Genomic DNA, 18,849 nt, shown 5'->3' on the forward strand with positions numbered 1-18,849 from the left:
AAGAAAGACCTAAAGTCCATGAGAACTTCTGAAATCTAACCCTTCTCAACACAGCATAAATACGTAGTGCTTCTTTGTTGACTGGTACTTCCTATGCCTGAGTATCAAGACTGTGTTGATGAGTAACTTGCATGAATAAGAAGACTGACGTTAAGAAAAATGGACTCTGCCACTCAAAGCCATGTGACCTTCAACAGGTAGTTTCATCTTTCTAAATCTTATTTTTTTCTCATTTGTACAAAAAGTGGGACAGCTGCCTTACAAGTGGTTGTGCAGAGTAGGTGGGAATGCCCTTGGAAATTACCAGGTGTTACACAAGCGTAAAAGATTTTCATGGGGTTCGAAGAAGGTATACAGGTTCCCCCACTATCTGAAAGTAGAGCGTTCCTACGAAAGCACTGGCAAGCCGAAACGATCTAAAGCAGATGCGTTTAGCATTTCACAAAAGCAAAAATCCTATTCGTATTTCTTTCTGGCGGCAAACTCAGGTACTAGTGTGGGTCTTTCTACAGCATGAGAGTGAAATGGCTTAAAGCAAACGTCCAGATACCGTGGGAAATCTGTTCCTCCAAAGAGGCCAAATGAATGGATCGGGGAGATGAAACAACTCACCTTGGCAGTGTTTTCCTAGGATAGAATCTGGTGCCCATATGGTTTCAAGGAAGCATGCCAAGTGGACTGGAGCTCACGTTCCAGAGACTGGGTGCACTCCAACTACCACCTCTAACTCCACCTTTAGAGAACCATAGGTCAAGAGCTCAAGGAAACAGGTTATCGGAATAAACAACGCGTTGGTCTTCCTCTTTCTCAGACACTCAGATTCTCTGATGAAGATAAATGTGAATGCGGAAGGACCTTAAGGCGAGAAAGTGTTCCAAGCCCGACCTGTTGGCCCATTTTATTTCTAGTCCTATACAGGACTTGATGTGGGGCAAATCCAGTCGGTGCTCCCTTTCAACTGTTTTCCAAGTCAGGGTTGTTATGATTTAGAACCGAAGGAGCTGCATTCTATTGACATTTGGAAAGTTACACATAGAAGAACCGCATTTTTGTTCGGATGCTGCCCTTTTCAGTGTTTCTTTAAGAATAGGAAGACTAGCATTTGACAGTCCTTGAAAAGTCAGTGTCTATTTCTTCTTGGCTATAGATGGGAGCTCTATTCATCCTTTGCTCTCCTTGAATTCTCACAAAATTACTGTCTATTTGGCAGACTCGGCATAATTGATACTGTTCTGGTATCTAATTTGCAGTACCAGGAAAAAAAATGTAGTCCAGATATGTTGTGAATATATGGTTTCTTTGTTGTGTTGGCGTGACTTATAATATACGTTTGGTCTTTGTCCCCATTTCTGGCATAGAGCTCCTAAAAGTCTTGGAACTTCATATGAGCCCAATAAAGGTGTCTTTTGTTATGTTGACGAGATGACTTTGGGACCTCACCTAAGGATGACCAACCACGCCATGTGATTAGAAGGTTGGAACTTTCAGTCTTCACCCCCCCCCACCTTCTAAGGGAGGGAAAAGAGGCTGGATGCTGAATCTATTGCCAGCGGTCAATGATTTAGTCATTTAGGCCCACATAATGAAGCCTTCATAAAAATCAAAAAGCACACGACATGGTTTGGAAAGCTTCCAAGTTGGTGAAGGTCTCGAGGTGCTGAGACAGTGGTGAACCCCAAGGGTGTAGGAGCTCCGCACTCCTTTCTACATACCTTGCCCTCTGCACCTTCCATCTGGCGGTTCCTGAGTTATATCCTTTTATAATACATCAGTGATCTAGTAAGTAAAATGTCCTTCTGAGTTCTGTGAGATGCTCTAGCAAATTGATTGAACCTGAAGAGGAGGTCATGGGAACCTGCAACCTATAGTCAACGGGCCACCTAGGCTTGTGACCGGTATCTGAAGGAAGGGGCACCCTTGTAGGACCGATCCCTTAACCTGTGGGATCTGACACCATCTCCAGGGAGACAGTGTGAGAAGTAGGTTGAATTGTTGGACGTCCAGCTGGTGTCTTAGAGCTGCTTGTTGGTGTGAGAAACTCTTCTAAACCCACACATTGGAATTGGAAGCAGAACCTTATACTTGTTTACAAATGGCTTACTGTGTCCTGAGGAGATGCTAAGCTCATTTTGGGCAGGAACTACATCAGATGCTACTTGTGTTCCTACTCCACGCTTCCCAGTAGGGTGTTTCCCTAACAAATGTCCCCAAGTACTGCTTGTTTCTTTACTTCTGATTATAAAAAGACTACATACTCACTTTTGGAAATTTGGAAAAACAAAAACAAAAAGAAGAAAACGACCAATTTCCATAATATTCCTTCCTGCTGCTAACATTTTGGTGGGGGGTGACACAGATATTCTGTGGTTGAGCCTACAGGTTGTCTAAGAACATCCATACCTCTCAATTTCCACTGCTCTTAGAACCTGGTTGTGTTCACGCTTCTCAAACCCATGTACTTGAGGGAGTCTGGCTGGAATCAACTATCTAGGTCTTGTGTTGCCGGGCAGTAATTGCCCTAGGGCCTGGGCATGGGACCCAGTCCTGGACAATGGAACCAAAGAAGATGTCTGAGGGTGGGTGGGGATTCGTAAAACAGAAGCTTGAGAGGAAATGCCCCTTCCTCACCGGTCATGGCACTCTCTATCATTAAGGGAAGACACTGCCAGACTGCAAATGGTAGCACGGAGCACAGAAACACGCATCCATCTGGATGAGCCGCCAAATCCACTGGCCCCAGAGTGCACCTCTGGACTTCCTGTTCTGTGAGGTAACAGTGGCCTTTGCATTTAAGTCATTTTTAGCTGCATTTCTGTTATCTGTAGCCAAAATCGTCTTACGTATCATGCCTCCTTCTCCCGGTGGTATATTGTATATGCTGCCCTTGTCATAAAGTGGTCCTCAAAAGCAAACCCCACAAGATTGTGATTATCTGTTTGCTTCTGTCCCTTTCTCTCAGAGCTCTGAGCTCTCTGAGGGGAGACTGGGTTTTTTGTTGGTTCTTATTTGGTTTTTCGTTCTGTTTTCCCCTCATGCTCAGACCCTAGCACAATGTCTGGCATGATGTAGGCACTAAGATTTTGTGCAATGACGAAGCTGATGGCTGAATTAATTATTGTGGCTAAAAGCCACCCAATGGCAGGTGGCAAGTATTTATTGAGCATGCTCTTTTCATCCTCAGCTGTTCTCCAGTGAGCTGGGCTCACCAAAGTCACCCTGGAGCCTCCATTTGCTGAAGGTAAGTTTCAGGGGAAAAACTATAACATGTTAATCTGACACGACAGATACTAAAACTAAACATTTGATAGCACTATTAAGAGATGAAGGTAGGGATGCCTGGGTGGCTCAGTTCGCTGAGTGTCTGACTTTGGCTCAGGTCATGATCTCGTGGTTTGCGGGTTCAAGCCCCACGTCAAGCTCTGTGCTGACTGTTCAGAGCCTGGAGCCTGCTTTGGATTCTGTGTCTCCCTCTGTCTTTGCCCTTCCCCCACTCACACTCTGTCTCTCTCTCTCTCTCAAAAGTAAAATAAACATTAAAAAATTTTAAAAAGTGATGTTTAAAAAAAGAGAGAGACTTCATTTACTGGATAGCACTAATCCTCAAACACCTGAAATGATGCCCATCACCTAACTGAAAAGAGAATTCTTCACAAAGCGGTGTTTATGAACTCATTTCTTTTTTTCCCTTTAATATGGGGGTGCTATTTATTAGTTTGGTAATTGCTGATAATTGCTCTTTCAGGCCAGTGATTACTCATCACTGTGTGCTTTCCCTGTTAGATTGGAAGCTCTGTGAAGTCAGGGGCTACCTATGCCCTTAACCCTGGATTCAGTGCTCTCTACTTGCTCCACAAACCACTTGTTGACTGAATGGCTCAACACTGGGGGGAGGGGAGGGGAGGTGGATTTCACGGTCACATAAAATTCCAAGCTCTCCCTGAGCTGATTCTGTCATTTGGGCTGTGAGTGGAGGAAGGGGAGAAGGAGGAATGATGTGGGGGGAGAGGAAGGAAGGTGAAAGTGAAGAAGAGTCTGACCTTCACCCCTGCCCGGAGTTGCCCTGAAAAAAATGCACTAATATGAATTGTGCACAAGGGGGCAGGCCAGAGCTGCTGTGAACGCCAACCTGCTGGCTATTTTGATCTTTGGTAATGTTTTTAAAAAAAATAATAACTGTTAATGCAGAGTAGGTTTGTGAGCACACTTTCTCTTATGAAAAGGCACTGAAAAAGCCAAATCTTTCTGTAATGGTGCCGTCATGTATTCTCCACAGCACATTTTAGTCCCTGTTAAAAAGGAACAAAATATGCATTTGAGGGTCCTTGTGTACTTTCTGTGGCCTCTTTGTAGAAGAATTGGTTCCAGAAAGGAATTAAGAAATTCAGGATTTCAGGCAACCCATTCCCAGAGCTTGACCTACACTTCTGTATTGAATATGAGCTAAGGAACAGCAGTTTTTTAAAACAAAAGCATGGATTCTAGTTCAGGTTTTCTCTCTTCCTAGATGTGTGACTTTGAGTAAGTCACTTAGATCTCTGGAATATACTATATATACATATATATATAATATATAGTCCATATATATTATATTATATTATATTATATTATATTATATTATATTATATATATTTAATTTGTAAAATAAAGGGACTTATTAGGGCCAACATTTCTCAATCGATAAAACTATGGATTACAAGCTATTTAAAATCCCTATTGAGATTTCTAAGAAGAAAGAGGGTGAGGCAGGCAGAGGAACCAAGTCTTGACAAGTGAAAGGAGGAGAAGAGGCAGAGCTAAGAGGTTCCAGGCCAGGGAAAATGGGCTTCACTTTGGGAAAACACTGGACTGAGATCTCTAAAGCTCTAAATTCTTTATATTTTCACTTGGATGTCTTCCAGAGACCCAACTTGCCCCACATCAAAGGCGCTATCTTCTCCCCATAAACCATCTCTCTTTCCCAGCATCTTTGCCTACTAATGGCTCACTCACTACATTTCCTTTGAATCCAGACCTGGACCCAGACCCTTGCCGGCCATTGATCTCAGAGCCAAGTTCTGGTGGGGAAGGCAATGAGGAGGTAACAAATGCATAGGCCATTATAATTGGTGGTGAGTTCTGCAGTGAAAGAGAAGGTGAGAGGTGCAGAGAGGGGCGGGGGGGAAGATGCCGGGATAGGTGGGGCCCCTGGGCGTGCCTGAGGAGCATAGGGAGTTGAAAGAAGGGACATGGCAGACCATCTTTCATTCATTCCTTTTTCATCATCTATATCCAATCAGCCACTACCTCTGGCTCATCTTTGCTTTGCACACCTTTTCTATCTCTGACATTCTTTCATATCTAATGTCTGACCTGGGCCTTTCCCCAGTGCCTAGACAAACTCTTCATTGGCCTCCCCGCTCCCCACATTTTTCTCACTACGTCTGCAAACTGCAGCCGACCTATCTTCCTCAACACTACTTCATGCTGTTATGCCACTACTCAAAATCTTCAGTGGCTTCTTGCTGCCTATCGAATGATGATTGCCCTCCTCTTCCTTTAAGATCTCCAACATCAGCCCCATTTTAGCCACTCTGCCTACTGCCCAATGACACTGCTCCTCCACCCTATGAGAAGCCCCCTCTCGGTTCCAGGCGTCTTCATGCCTGCACATTTCGGTGGTGAAGTATGGGTGCTTTCGTCTCCCCATTTCCCTTTCCTGACGGGATCCGGCATTTCCTGATGGTCTCCACTTCTTCACATAGTCCCTCTGGCCTAGCACATCCCCATTCCTGCTACCATCATTGTTTTGGGGAGAACATGCAGAGTGACCCAAACCAGGCCAATCAGACTTTTGGATTCTTGAATCCTAGGACAGAAATGTTGCCTCTCCTGGATGATGTATGCATGCATGTGAAGCCTGGAACTAAAGAAGACACTAGATCTTTCCTTGATGACATGGGACACTGGACTTTACAGGTCCGTGAGCCAGTAAAACCCCTTTATTGCTTAAGCTAGTTGAATTAGGGCTTTCTGTTGCTTGCAGTCAAGAGCATCCTAACAGCCTAAGCCTATTATACACCAGGCACTGTTCCAGCAAAGCCTTGCTCTCAAGAGGTTAACCTAGGATGGGGCTTGGAGGCCCCCCCCAAAAAAATACCAAAAAAAACCCCAAAATACCAAAAAAAAATCACAAGAAATAAAAAAATAATTTTACATATTGGTAAGTTCTACGAAGAAAAGAAAATGATAGAGAAAGGTTAACCAGAGGGAAGGCTGTTTTAGACTGAGCAGTCAGGAAAGGCTTCTCTGAAGAAATGACATTTAATATTTACTGAGAAACAGGAACTAGCCCTGGGTAGATGAGGGGGAAGAACACTCCAAAGGGAACAGCCTGTGGGAAAGCCCTGTAGCAGGGAAAAAAAAAAAACTTGCAGGGTTCCAGAAACGGTCAGGAAGCCCTGTGGCCAAGCAAAGGTACAGAGTGGGACATAGTGATGCTTCTTCCTCTTTCCTTAATCACCTCTCCTTCTTTCTATAAATCTTTTGAAGATTTCAAGGCCTGTCTTACGCTCCACTCACTTCTAGAACTTTCCTTGATTGAGCTAAGGATCCCTTCTCCTTTGGGATACAGTGCTCTGTCATCCTTTGTGCTTGGAAACCGGAACGTGGAAAGTAGCTGCAGTGTACTGTGTTTTATGGCTCTCTGATTTTTTCCTTAGGATTTGACTGACTTTCCTTAATTTGATTCTAGTCTTTGATTCTAGCGTCGTAGGTTTTGAGGTGTCTGTCACAAAAACTTAATGCTAGTCAGGTTAATCATCGTGAAAATACACACCATGCTTCTAGATTCACCGCCTCCCTACCAAGGTGCATTTGAAATATGAGATGGAACTACATGGAGCTGTAATTTTGGGGGGGGGGTCAGGAAAGTCAAACTTCGGCAATTTTGTGTGGTGTGACTCATATTATAATATCCTTTTTAATTGCACTATAGGCCAACTCTACCACTAACTATCCAAATGCATTGGTCATGGTCCTAAACCTTTCCCTTTGTGGAACCTGGGCCTTCCAAGGAAATGCTCCTTTGCGGTGAAATGTACCTTTGCCACCTGACCATCCCTTACGTTAGTTGAGCGCAGTAAATTATTTAAAAAAAACCCCAATGCAGTTTGACATTTATTTGAATTCAGGCTTGAATGCCGTGTTTGAATTTTATGCATGTGACTGCTTTTTAGTGATGTGATTTGAAAAGAATGATGGATTGTTAGTACATATGTGATTTAGGCCCCCAAATTCTTGGCTGCTTTTGATGAAGCCACGACTGTACCCAGGTACCCATAAAGGAGACAGCCCCTCGGTCCCCTCTCTGGGCCCGGGAACTTGTTGGCAGAACTCTTTTCCTGTACTGGATTGAAAGAAGACAGAGAAGCGCTCCCCATGGATCAACTTGCTGCCACGATGATGCTCTTGGCCCCCACCCCCACCCTTAGCATGTGATCTGCCAAGATGGTGGGAATTAACCCTCCCAGGCTGGGGGCCCTCCTTTCCCTCTAGAATGGTCCAGTGGCTGTCGATTTTACTTTTGCTAATTATTGGTGTGAAACATGTTTTAACTAAACATGTTTAATTAAACATGTGCAAAAGGGCACGTGTTTCAGGATTATTCATTTGTCTTTCATCGCGACTAAAACATTTTTGTACCTCCTTGGGCCCCAGTTTTCTCCCCTGTAAAACAAGACTCAGGCCAAATGATTTCTAAGGTCATTTTTAGCAAATACCATGTGCTTAACCAATGACTTTTCATTGGTAAGATGTTATGCGCCTATTATAGGTACACCCCCCCCCACACACACACACTTTTATTCATAGATTTGATTTTGATCATCATTCCACAGGTAGCATTTCCATGCAAGTTTCTTTTAAAGAGAGGGAAAAAAATCTTCATCTGAGTAATACACACTTTGTCAACGACTTCATTACAGCTCTACCAAATTTCTTCAAACATGTCAAAGGCATTAAAAAGGACAACTTGAAAGTTCTAAAGGAAGCAGTTTGCATTTGGGGAAAAAATAGTAAAAAAGTATCTGAATGATTTCTGAAGTGGTGAAATCCCCCCTTTTGCCCTTTCTCTTGAGTTTTAAAAATAGCCTAAATGGAATCTTACTCAACTTTCTACAAGAAAACATACCTTCAGGCTGAGAGACAGCATTAGAAATTTCATCCTAAAGAATTATTTTTGGGGGGAGGGGGTATGGGGTGGAGTTAGCCTCAAGATAGAGGCTTCTAATTAAATTGCCCTCTCAACCAGAACTGCAGAGTATACGCTATAATCACCACAATTCAGTTTAAATCTGGGACGGAATGATAATTTTGTTAGTTCAGAGGTTTTTAAACTATGGCTCATAACTGCTGGATAGTTTCCGATGACTTTTCAAGGTTCTGCAAGGCGTGTGTATTTGCTGGGGGACCAGGGGATTTTCAGTAAATGAACAAATAAGAAAGATTTCACAGTCTCAGGAAGTTTAAGTAGGTCTCCGATGACGGGGAAGTGCTGTAGTTGTCTTTCTGGCTTTGCAGAGGACAACAAATCCACAAGAAATTATTCGGGGGGAAGCTCTGAATGCCTTTCCTATGAACAGGATTGGATTAGCCTTTATTCATCCACGCCCTTCATCCCAGTTCACCTGCAGTACTGCTTTGGGAAGGAAAATCTGATGGTTGGAGTAGACAACAGGCAAGGAGTGCGGTAGGTCCAACCCGCGACCTTGGCTTCAGCCCTTCGAGCTTACCACGTGAGCCAACCAGTCATAGGCAAACCAGATCATTCCCCCATGCATTTATCCAATAATAGTGATTGGGTGCACTGTGCTGGGTGAGAGGGACACTGAAACAGAAAAGGTGCACAGGATCGAGAAGCTTACACTCCTGGGAGAGCAGACCTTGATGGATAAACACCTGAGTAACACGTAAATTAAAATTGTAATAAGAGCTATGCTCGAAATACCAAGGTTTACTGAAAGCACCGCACCTGGGGACTGAGCTTAACTGAGCAGTAGGCCAGGATTAGCTTCCTTGTGAAAGAGTCATTTGAACTGGAAACTGAAGCGTGAGGAAGAAAGTTGACCAGGTCAAGTGTGGGATCAGCATTCTAGTCAGAGGGACCAGTATGTGCAAAGTCCCTGAGGTGGGAAAGAGTTTGGCTCTCTCAAAAAACAGAAATGGAGCTCAATCTGGCCAGAGCAGTGGTTTCTAAAGCATGTTCCACAGGACCCTGAGGGTCTCTGAGACCCTTTCAGGAGTTCTGTGAGGCCAAGCCTGTATTCAAAATGATACTGAGCTGTTACCTGCTTTTTTCACTGTGTTGACATTTGCATGAATGGTGTAAACGCAATGGTGGGTAAAACTGTTGGTGCCTTACTGATAATAAAGGCACCGACACCAAGGAGTACCAGCGGTCACAGTTTTTCAGTGCCATACACTCAGTTTTAAAAAGTGTCTGTTCACTCAAGACTGCCCTTCATGAAGCAGTAAAAATCATTAGTTTTATGAAACCTTGGCCCTTGAGTGCATGTCTCTTTAGTATTCTGCGGGGCTAGCTGCAAAGTGTGTGGAAAGCACTTCGGCTGCATACTGAAGTATGAAGGTTGTCTCAAGGAAAAGCGTCTGTGTGACTGAGTTTCCGAGATGCACTTCTCCCATTTTCGTGGAATGCTATTTTTACTTGAAAGAACAATTGACAGACAAATTCTGGTTATTGATACTTAGGTAACTGGCCTATATCTTCCAGGCAAGCAACTGGCAGTATTTGTTGCCAATGATGCAGTTAAAGCTTTCACAGGAAAATGTTAGAATTTTGGAAAACTTGTATCTGCTACTTTCATCTTGATATCATCCCAATACGTATAAATACTTTCTAATAAGATTGACTGTCGGGGGCTCCTGGGTGGCTCAGTCACTTAAGCGTCCGACTTCCACGGAGGGCATGATCTCACAGTTCATGAGTTCGAGCCCGGGTTGGGCTCTGTGCTCAGATCCCGGAGCCTGCTTTGAATTCCATGTCTCTGTCTCTCTCTGCCGCTCCCCTGCTCATGCTCTTTTTTTTTTCTCTCTCTCTCTCAAAAACAAATAAACATTAAAAAAAAAAAAGATTCATTGTGGTAATATTCAAGGTAGGTGTCAGACGATATAATTCTTCTGCAGAAATTTATGAAAATCTCCTTTGTGAAAAGCTGCATTTTACTTATAAATATAGACACAAAAATTCTAATTAGAATTCAGCCAAACACCATATCAATAAACCAATTAGAGTTTATTCAGGAATGTAAAAGTATTTTGATATCAGGAAATTGTTTAACATATCAGGACTTAAGCAAATTAAGGGGTGAAAATTGATAGGATTTTATCAATAGATGCTTAAAAGACATGCAATACAGTAGACATTCCTAAGTAAACTCTAACTAAAAGATGACTATAAGGAAGCACTTAAATATAATAAAAATATTTCCCACAATCCTCCACTAATTGTCTTCATAACAACAATTAAACCATTCTATTTAGGGGCACCTGGCTCCACCGCTGATCCAGCTTTGCTCTCAGTGTGGAACCAGCTTGGGAGTCTCTCTCTCTCCCTCTGCCCCTCTCCCCCACTTGCTCTCTCTCTCTCAAATTAAAAAAACAAAAAATAAAATAAATACAACCATTTCATTAAAAATCAAGATCTAGACGGAAAAGCCTATTATGACCATTACAGTTTGACTTTGTCTTGGGAGATCTAGTAAATGTAATAAAAAAAGAAAATGAGTAACTAAAATAAACACTTGAAAAGAGAAATAAATACTGTGCATTTTTGCCCATGATATAAAATTCAAGAGATCCTAGTGGTTTTTTTAAGCATTATAATTAATAAGAAAATTTAAGAATCAGGATATAATACATAAATTGTTAGCTTTTATTTACTCTAAAAATAATCATATAGAAATGGAAAAGAAAAATATTCTATGTATAAAATAGTGAGCAAAAATATCAGAGAATACAGCTAATAATAAAAATGCATCTCTATGAATAAAACTGATCTTACTAAGGGCCACAAAACAAAGTCAGACCAACGGAAAGACATGTCGCATCCTTGGTGAGAAAGCGGAATATCACGACACTATTAATTCTCCCCCTAAATACATAAGGATGATGTTATTGCAGTTACAATTGCAGGCTTTTTTTGTTGGGGGATATGGAGGCTAGATAAAATTATCTTAAAGTTCATAAGGAAAAAGAAATACTCAAGAATAACCAAGAAAAGAATAAAAAAAGAACAGGAACAGGTTGTCTTACCATTGCATCAGAATATACTATAAGACCATTATGAAATAAATATCTTACTAGTGTGAGAATGAGAAAATCATTGGATCAGTGGAAAAGAAAAGAGAATCCAGAAGTAGTCTTATATATGATCATTTAATGTACATTATATATCAAATGTGGTAGTGCAATTTAGTGGGGAAATAATAAATTGTTTTAAAAATGAGACCAGTATAACAGGGTATCCATCTGAAATAAAATAAAACCAAACTCCTCTTTTACACCATATACAAAAATACATTCCCCCAGAGAGTACACTTGTAATGGTAAACAATAAAACAGGACAAAATATTGCAGCAATATCTAGGAGACTTTGTGTACAATCTATGGACAAGGAAATCTTAAGAAGATTGGAAAACACAAAGACTCTAAAAGAAAAGATATATCTGACCACATTAAAAATGTATATGGTAAAAGATATATAAACAAAATCAAAATACAAATGACAGATTTGGGACAAAATACTTGCAGTGGCGAGTATTTAAGTATTTATACAATATGGGAATCAATTACATAAGAATAAAGGAACTTATATAAAAAGAAAGAAATTTTATAAATTGGCAGCTCAACAGAAATGATCAAAGAATATGAAAAGGCAATTTATAGGAACACAAATCCAGGGAGCCAACAAGTGTAAAAAAAAGATGCTTGAATTTACCATAGGTGGGGAAATGCAAATTAAGTAATAACAAGATGTCATGTCACGATCAGCAGGTCAGTCAAAATTAAAAACAACTACAACATATGCCATTGGTGGGTATGTGAATTTTATAGCATTTGAAGAAAGAAATCTAGCATTATCCATTACAATTTAAAATATACATACTCAGAAGAATAGATAGGCAAACTGTGGTATGTGCTGACAATGGAATACTACTCAGATGTAAAAAGGAACATATTCTACATGCAACAACATGGTTTAACTTCAAAAACATTGTGCTGACAGAATCATCCAGACACAAAAGAGTCCAAACTGGATGTTTCCATTTATGCCAACTTTAGCAGAGGGAAGACTGAGCTCCAGTATTAGAATGTATGCCTCAGGATGTCTACTTATAGCAATATCCAGAAAGGCAAAGATTAGAAAATAAATGAATCCTCATTAATACAGGATGGGTGATTGTAGGCCACATCAAGGACTAGGGTACTGTCAGTGAAAAAAGAAAAAAAGAGAGGTACACCAAGTGGCTTGGAGGGATTTCTTCAAGACACTGTTTATACATGAGTGCAGAAAAGCATTAATATAATCCTGTGTTTGTGAAGCAATGTCCCCAGCCCCAAACCCAAATGTGCGTAAATGCATACGCGTGTGTATGTTGTGTCTGCAACTCATTATAAGGACATGGAGGAAAATTTGGAAACATAATATTAGGTACGTTAATATGGATCACAAGGGTAGGGAATGGAAGAAAGAAAAGAGTGACCTAAAACAACAGTGTATACGATATGATTACATGTGTGCACTTAAAACTTCTATCAGGGGCTCCTGGGTGGCTCAGTCAGTTAAGTGTCCGACTGTTGATTTTGGCTTAGGTCATGATCTCCCGGTTTGTGAGTTTGAGCCCCCAGCTGGGCTCTGTGCTGACATCACGGAACCTGTTTGGGATTCTATTTCTCCCTCTCTCTCTGCCCCTCCCCTGCTCATGCTGTCTCTCTCTCTCTCTCTCTCAAAATAAACAATTTTAAAAATTTAATAAAAACATTTATATTTATAGGGGCGCCTGGATGGCTCAGTTGGTTGAGTGTCCAACTCTTGTTTTTGGCTCAGGTCATGATCCCAGGGTCATGGGATTGAGCTCCAGTTGGCTCCGCACGGAGAGTGCAGGCTGCTCAAGATTCTCTCTCTCCCCCTCTCTGTCCCTCTCCTACTTGCACGTGTGCACTCTCTCGTGAGCTAAAACATAAACATAAAAATAAATAAATAAATAAATTTTCATTTATAGAGGATTACTCCAGGAAAACGCTGCCCATCTTGTTGATAATTTGAATTTGATCCTTGGGTTAAACCAGACCTCCCAGCTATGCATTTGGACTGCATATCGGTCTTTCTTTACTTGCACAGGATGGAACTTTAAAAGCCACCTCTATCATACAAAGAAGAAACTAAAGCTGGAAAGCTTAACCAACTTGCCCCAAAGAACACAGCGAGGAAGTGGCAGACCACGGATCTGAACCAGGCAATCTAACTCCACAAGCCACACCCACATGTTTGCTAAAGGCCTTCTGAGAGTTTAGCAGCCTGATGAGTGAGAAACTCCCCTGGGTCAAAAATTTAAGGAAGTGCTGAAAAACTCAGAGAGCCAGATAAATAATATTTGGAAACAAAAACGATACGAATGCAAACCCCCACCCCCTGACATTTGAACAAAAATATCAAAAAAAAATTATTTTTTTAGATTTTTTAAATGTTTATTTATTTTGAGAAAGAGAGAGAGAGAGAGAGAGAGAGAGAGAGAGAGAGACAGAGCGTGAGCAGGGGAGGGATAGAGAGAGAGGGAGACACAGAATCTGAAACAGGCTCCAGGCTCTGAGCTGTCAGCACAGACCCCAACGCGGGACTTGAACTCATGAACTGTGAGATCATGACCTGAGCTGAAGTCAGATGCTTAACTGACGGAGCCACCCTGGAGTCTCCCCTCTTTTTTATGTTTATTTATTTTGAGAAAGAGAGAGAGTGTGTGTGAGCAGGGGAGTCACAGAGAGAGAGAGAGAGGGAGAGAGAGAATCCCAAGCATGCTCCACGCTCAGAATGGACCCCTATGTGGGCTCGATCTCACAACCGTGAGATCATGACCTAAGAGGAAATCCAGAGTATGTCGCTTAACCAACTGAGCCACCTAGGCGCCCCAAGAGTCTGCATTTCAAACAAGCCCATGGTCGTGCCCATGTTACTGGTCCATAGACCTCACTTGCTTTAGAGTAGTAGGGAGCAGGACAGAAAGACTGAGAAGCACCAAAATAATGATAGGGCTCTGGACTCCAGCGTCTGTGTAAGCTTTTACAATAGCCCTGTCAGATGGGTTGCTGCCCACCAAAGACCACCAGGAACACCCTCTAGTCACACAGAGTTAGATTTATTTACCTTGCTGCAAGAGAACACATAGCAAGGGACCACATGAGGGAGTTGGAAGAGTTTATTATAGGATTTGGGCTTGTGCTGGGGGAAACTCAGGAGGGGCTGGGAGCCGTCTAGGCACAAGGACAATGTGATGACTGGACATCTTGGTACTTTTTTTCTTTCCTCTCCTCTCCTCTTTCTTTCTTTCTTTCTTTCTTTCTTTCTTTCTTTCTTTCTTTCTTTCTTTCTTTCTTTCTTTCTTTCTTCTTTCATTTTTCGGTCCAGGAGGATGACGGGTTAAAGTAGATAAAGCTCCATCATAGAGAAGCAGTGGTCACACAAATTAGCCAAAAGAGGGGCACGTTAATTATGTCTGTGGTTGCTGAGTGTCTTTCTGTCTGTCTTGGGTCATCCCTAGTCACAAGTGGCCTGGTGGCTGGTTTGTTCCAACACAAGTATGGAGTGACCTTTTCTGATTATTGTTTAATCCTGTGAGTGATGTTTATGTTCCCTTAGGAGCACTGCAGCCAGTGCTGTCTAGACCTGGGAGACCCGGGCCCCAGATCCAGGCTCTGTGCCTCTGAGGGCCTCTCACATTGGAGCAGCACGACTGGAATTTTCTAAGCGCCTCCCCAGTGTCTGAGACTGGCCAGGGCTGTCTGTGCCACCGTGCAGGGGCACCCTGAGCCTGGGCTGGAACTCATGTGGGCTCCAGGTCCTGTTTCCCCTGCCTCAGAGCACTCTGAATCTCTGCCCTGACCGCAGGGTTGCTCTGATGCCCCAAGGAGCTCGAGACGACTCCCGGGCCCATGTGGTCATCTGCCGGCCTGTGTCCGGGCACCTGTTCCCGGAGGGCCACCTGGCAAGCGGCTTGTTCCCACCAGCCAATACAGGGTTTCTTTTGTACAACTGTGTGGGTCCAAGCTTCCAGAAGGGTGCTGGCATGCCAATCTAGAGCGACTGAAACTGATTTTTGCTTTTGTTTTTTTACATTTAGTGCTTTATTTATTTTCTAATGCACATTTTTATTTAAAAGTTCTTTTTAGCTCCATTGAGATATAACTGACACAACTGTAAGACATTTAAAGTGTACGTTGTGATGCTTTGAGATACGTCTACATTGTAAAAGGATCTCCGCCTCCCCCCACCCCCACCTAGCTAGTTAACACATCCATCACCTGACATATGCACCTTTTTTTTTAGTGAGAACATTTAAGTTCTACTGTCTTAGCAAATGTCAGTTACACACTGTATTGTATCGACTATAGTCACCATATTATACCTTATATCTTCAGACCCTATTCATCTTAGAGCTAAAAGTTTTCCCCTTTTACCAACCTCCTTATTTCCCCCACCCCCCTAGCCCCCTTCAACCCTTCGTTTCTGAGGCTGTTTTTTAGATTCCACTCAAATTGTTCATATAGGGGGGCCCCATGAAAAATATTTGCCGGGGGCCCCTCACATCCAAGGATTGGGCCCATCACAGCCTAGCGGGCAGCTGCTGGGGCCATTATTGACTTTTTTCAAAGATTATCACCCTCCTTAGAAAGAAGAGGAAACAGAGGCTTACGGAGGTTAAGCAAGTCGCCCGTGACTCTGCAGCAGGTGAATGGGGACGCAGAGCCCCAGACTCCCATGAACACGCTCTAACCCATGCACTCCCTTGGCCACTCTGCCAACCCCAAGGGCACCTTGGATGACTCCAGCCCCGTCATCCGTGCTCCATGCACTGCTGACATTTTGAACACTGCTCCTGCTTTTCAAATTGCTTAAATGGTCTTTTAATTTTTTTTTTTTCCTGCATGGTACTTGTAAATCTCACGCATCTTCCATATTTTGCTCTTTCCCTGCTGCCTCCCCCTGACGCTATGTCCTTTGGACCGATACTGATACCCAGTCCAGATTTGTCACAGGATGATGGAAACACTCCAGAGCATTAACTTTGGCTTTATGTGAACACCAGAGGCTGCGAACAACTAAGAATGTTCTCTCAAATGGCACGGGGACTATCCAGATTGCTGGGGGTGGTGCTGAGGTTAGCTGTGAGGAGGAGGCGGCATGTGGGCAGGGAAGCAAAATGTGTTAAGTCTTCTATTATGGGGTCAGCCCACCCAGTGTGGCCACCCTCCCCACTGCGGATTTCAAGAACTAGAACCAGAGGGAAGTTGGGCCGTGACTAAGAGGCTCCATGCCCTCTCAGCAGAGAGGGGGTCTTGCGGCTTCCATGACACGAGGCCTCTTTTATGCCTTTGGAGAAGATTCCAGAGCACAAAAGTATTAGGAAGTCTCCTCTGTGTGAGTTCAGTGGTCTTTGGAAGCACTTGGGAAGCAGTGTCTATCATGGAAAGCGTGTTGACTTCGGAGTCTACTGATGTGGGCTGGAATCCCAGCATTGCTAGTATAGTAGCTGTGACCCTGTGGAAGGCACCTCAGCCCTCTGTGCCTCAGTTTCCTCCTCTGAAGGGTGGAGGTAATAATTCCTTCCTCAAATGACTGCCATGAGAACTGACTGAGATGATGCTAGGACAGTGCCTGGTACCGGGTACACTGTGGTCATTGTCATCTTTTTTATCTTAAACTGTCTTATTGACGACAGCTTCAGATCGTGGGCCTACGCTCCCTGGTGTCACTTCAAAAAGTTGGGGGAGGGGCACCTGGTTAAGTGTCCAACTCTTGATTTCAGCTCAGGTCATGATCTCTTGGTTTGTGGGTCAAGCCCCACGTCGGGCTCAGCACTGATGATGCAGAGCCTGCTTAGGTTCTCTCTCCCTCTCTGTCCTTCCCCTGTTTGTGCACTCTCTCTCTCTCTCTCTCTTAAAATAAGTAAATAAAAATATTTTTTTTAAAGTTAGGGAACCTCTCCCACTTATATGTAGTTTGTTTCGAAAAATCGGTTACAAGTGAGCCATCCAGGAATACGTCCAAACCCTTTCCACCCATTTTCCATGTTCAGCCTATATCACCCCTGCAAGTCATGAAGTCCCAAAACTCTGCAGCCTGCTGTGTAAAATAGAAGCTCCTTTCACTCATCCGGAAGCTTCCCTTTCGGAGCTCACTCTATTCCTAACCTTCATAATTTCCTTGACACTTGAACACCTTCTTTTTCCTCTTTATCCATTTTGTGTCTTGCTCACCACAGTGTTTCTGGTAACTTGAAGACTTTCAAGAATATTCCAGGGCTGACCACACCCTCCTGTTTTCTTCCTCCTGCTCAGTGTTTCTATGCTGAAGGCCCGGTGTTTTGTGAGCTGCTTAGGGAAGGTCAGTTAGTGGCCTTTGCTTTGGGGTGAGATGTATCTAGGCTTGACCCCTGTCTCTACTACTCAGCAGTCAACCATGTGACTCAGTCCCATGTGTAAAGGTAACTGCCATAAGTCTGGAGGGGGTCAGTGGGACCACACAGGGAAATGCTCGGCAGGGCGGGAGACCAGGCCCAAGAGCTGTGACAGCCCTGGTGGCCAGTCCACCTTGGAGCAAACCTCATCTTTTCTTGCCTAACTCCTGCCAACCTCCTCTTGACCAACTTTCTGGCCTCCCACACTATCCATTTTGCATACTGTTGCCAACTTCTATTCCTAAAATGTGACTTTTATCATGCTGTCCTTCTACTCAAAAAAAACAAAATCTTCAAAAATTCCCCGTTGATGAGTCTTGCGTTTAGAGCCCTGCACAGAATAGCCTCACAATTTCCTCCCTCTCTTTTCTCAGCCTCCTCTGCCTCCACATCCCTGCACCTGTCTTCCAACATCTGAGGATTCTACAAATATCTGGAGACGCCAACAGGCCTGCCACCCGGCCCACAGACTCTGGAGCAATGAACACCCCCGGGGAAGTGGAGATCTGAACTCTGCCTCCAACTGTGAACGGGGGTTTAGTTGGGGGTAGTTCAAGTCAGAGGAGACGAGAGTGCCTGGCAAGAAAAGACACAATGAAAAGAGAAGATGATGGCAGGGACATAGGGTATGGGGGCAAAGAAATCTGGAGAGGTGGCAGTCTGGGGCCTAAGTGGGGCAGTGGGAGGTGAGGGTGGGGGGTGCATGGCCCCCTAGGCCAGCACAGGCGTTTGGGTTGTGGCCTGTGCCCGGTGGAGGCTCCTGACCATTCTTAAGCAAGGATGTAGCATTCTGTAATTTCCAAAGAAAAGGGCAGTTTTAATGGTCATAGAAGGATGTTATGGTTATTATAGAGAATTGGAAAGATACAGAAAATATCGAAAAAACATAAAGAAGCAAAAATGAGAAAACGCAAATCTTGTGGCCTAGAGGTAAACATTGATAATGTTATTGCATTCCCTTCTTATTCTTTCCCTCCCTCTCGCACCCTGCCTCCCTGTAACGAGTGCTCACTATGTACAAGGCATTGTTATAAGACCTCTGCTCAGTTGATCCTCACGACAGCCCTGTGTCGTAGACAAAGTAATTTTCTGCACTTACAGATGGGGGAGCATTAAGAAGCTT

At 43.3% G+C, this 18,849-nt stretch overlaps 1 protein-coding gene and 1 long non-coding RNA gene across 2 annotated transcripts in view; one reads left to right on the forward strand and one right to left on the reverse strand.

The window, feature by feature from the left end:
• The window catches only part of KCTD1 (potassium channel tetramerization domain containing 1), a 186,496-nt gene that overhangs the window by 151,801 nt on the left and 15,846 nt on the right, over window positions 1–18,849 (reverse strand). The window lies entirely within an intron of this gene.
• On the forward strand, window positions 64–18,373 carry LOC128777076 (uncharacterized). The gene is made up of 5 exons (XR_008422247.1): window positions 64–197; window positions 3,182–3,238; window positions 4,899–5,077; window positions 5,850–5,955; window positions 18,101–18,373. It is a non-coding gene; the product is annotated as an uncharacterized LOC128777076 (long non-coding RNA).

Source organism: Panthera pardus, unplaced genomic scaffold, assembly GCF_024362965.1.
Source record: "Panthera pardus isolate Hobbes unplaced genomic scaffold, ASM2436296v1 HiC_scaffold_15, whole genome shotgun sequence".
NCBI classification, from domain to species: domain Eukaryota; kingdom Metazoa; phylum Chordata; class Mammalia; order Carnivora; family Felidae; genus Panthera; species Panthera pardus.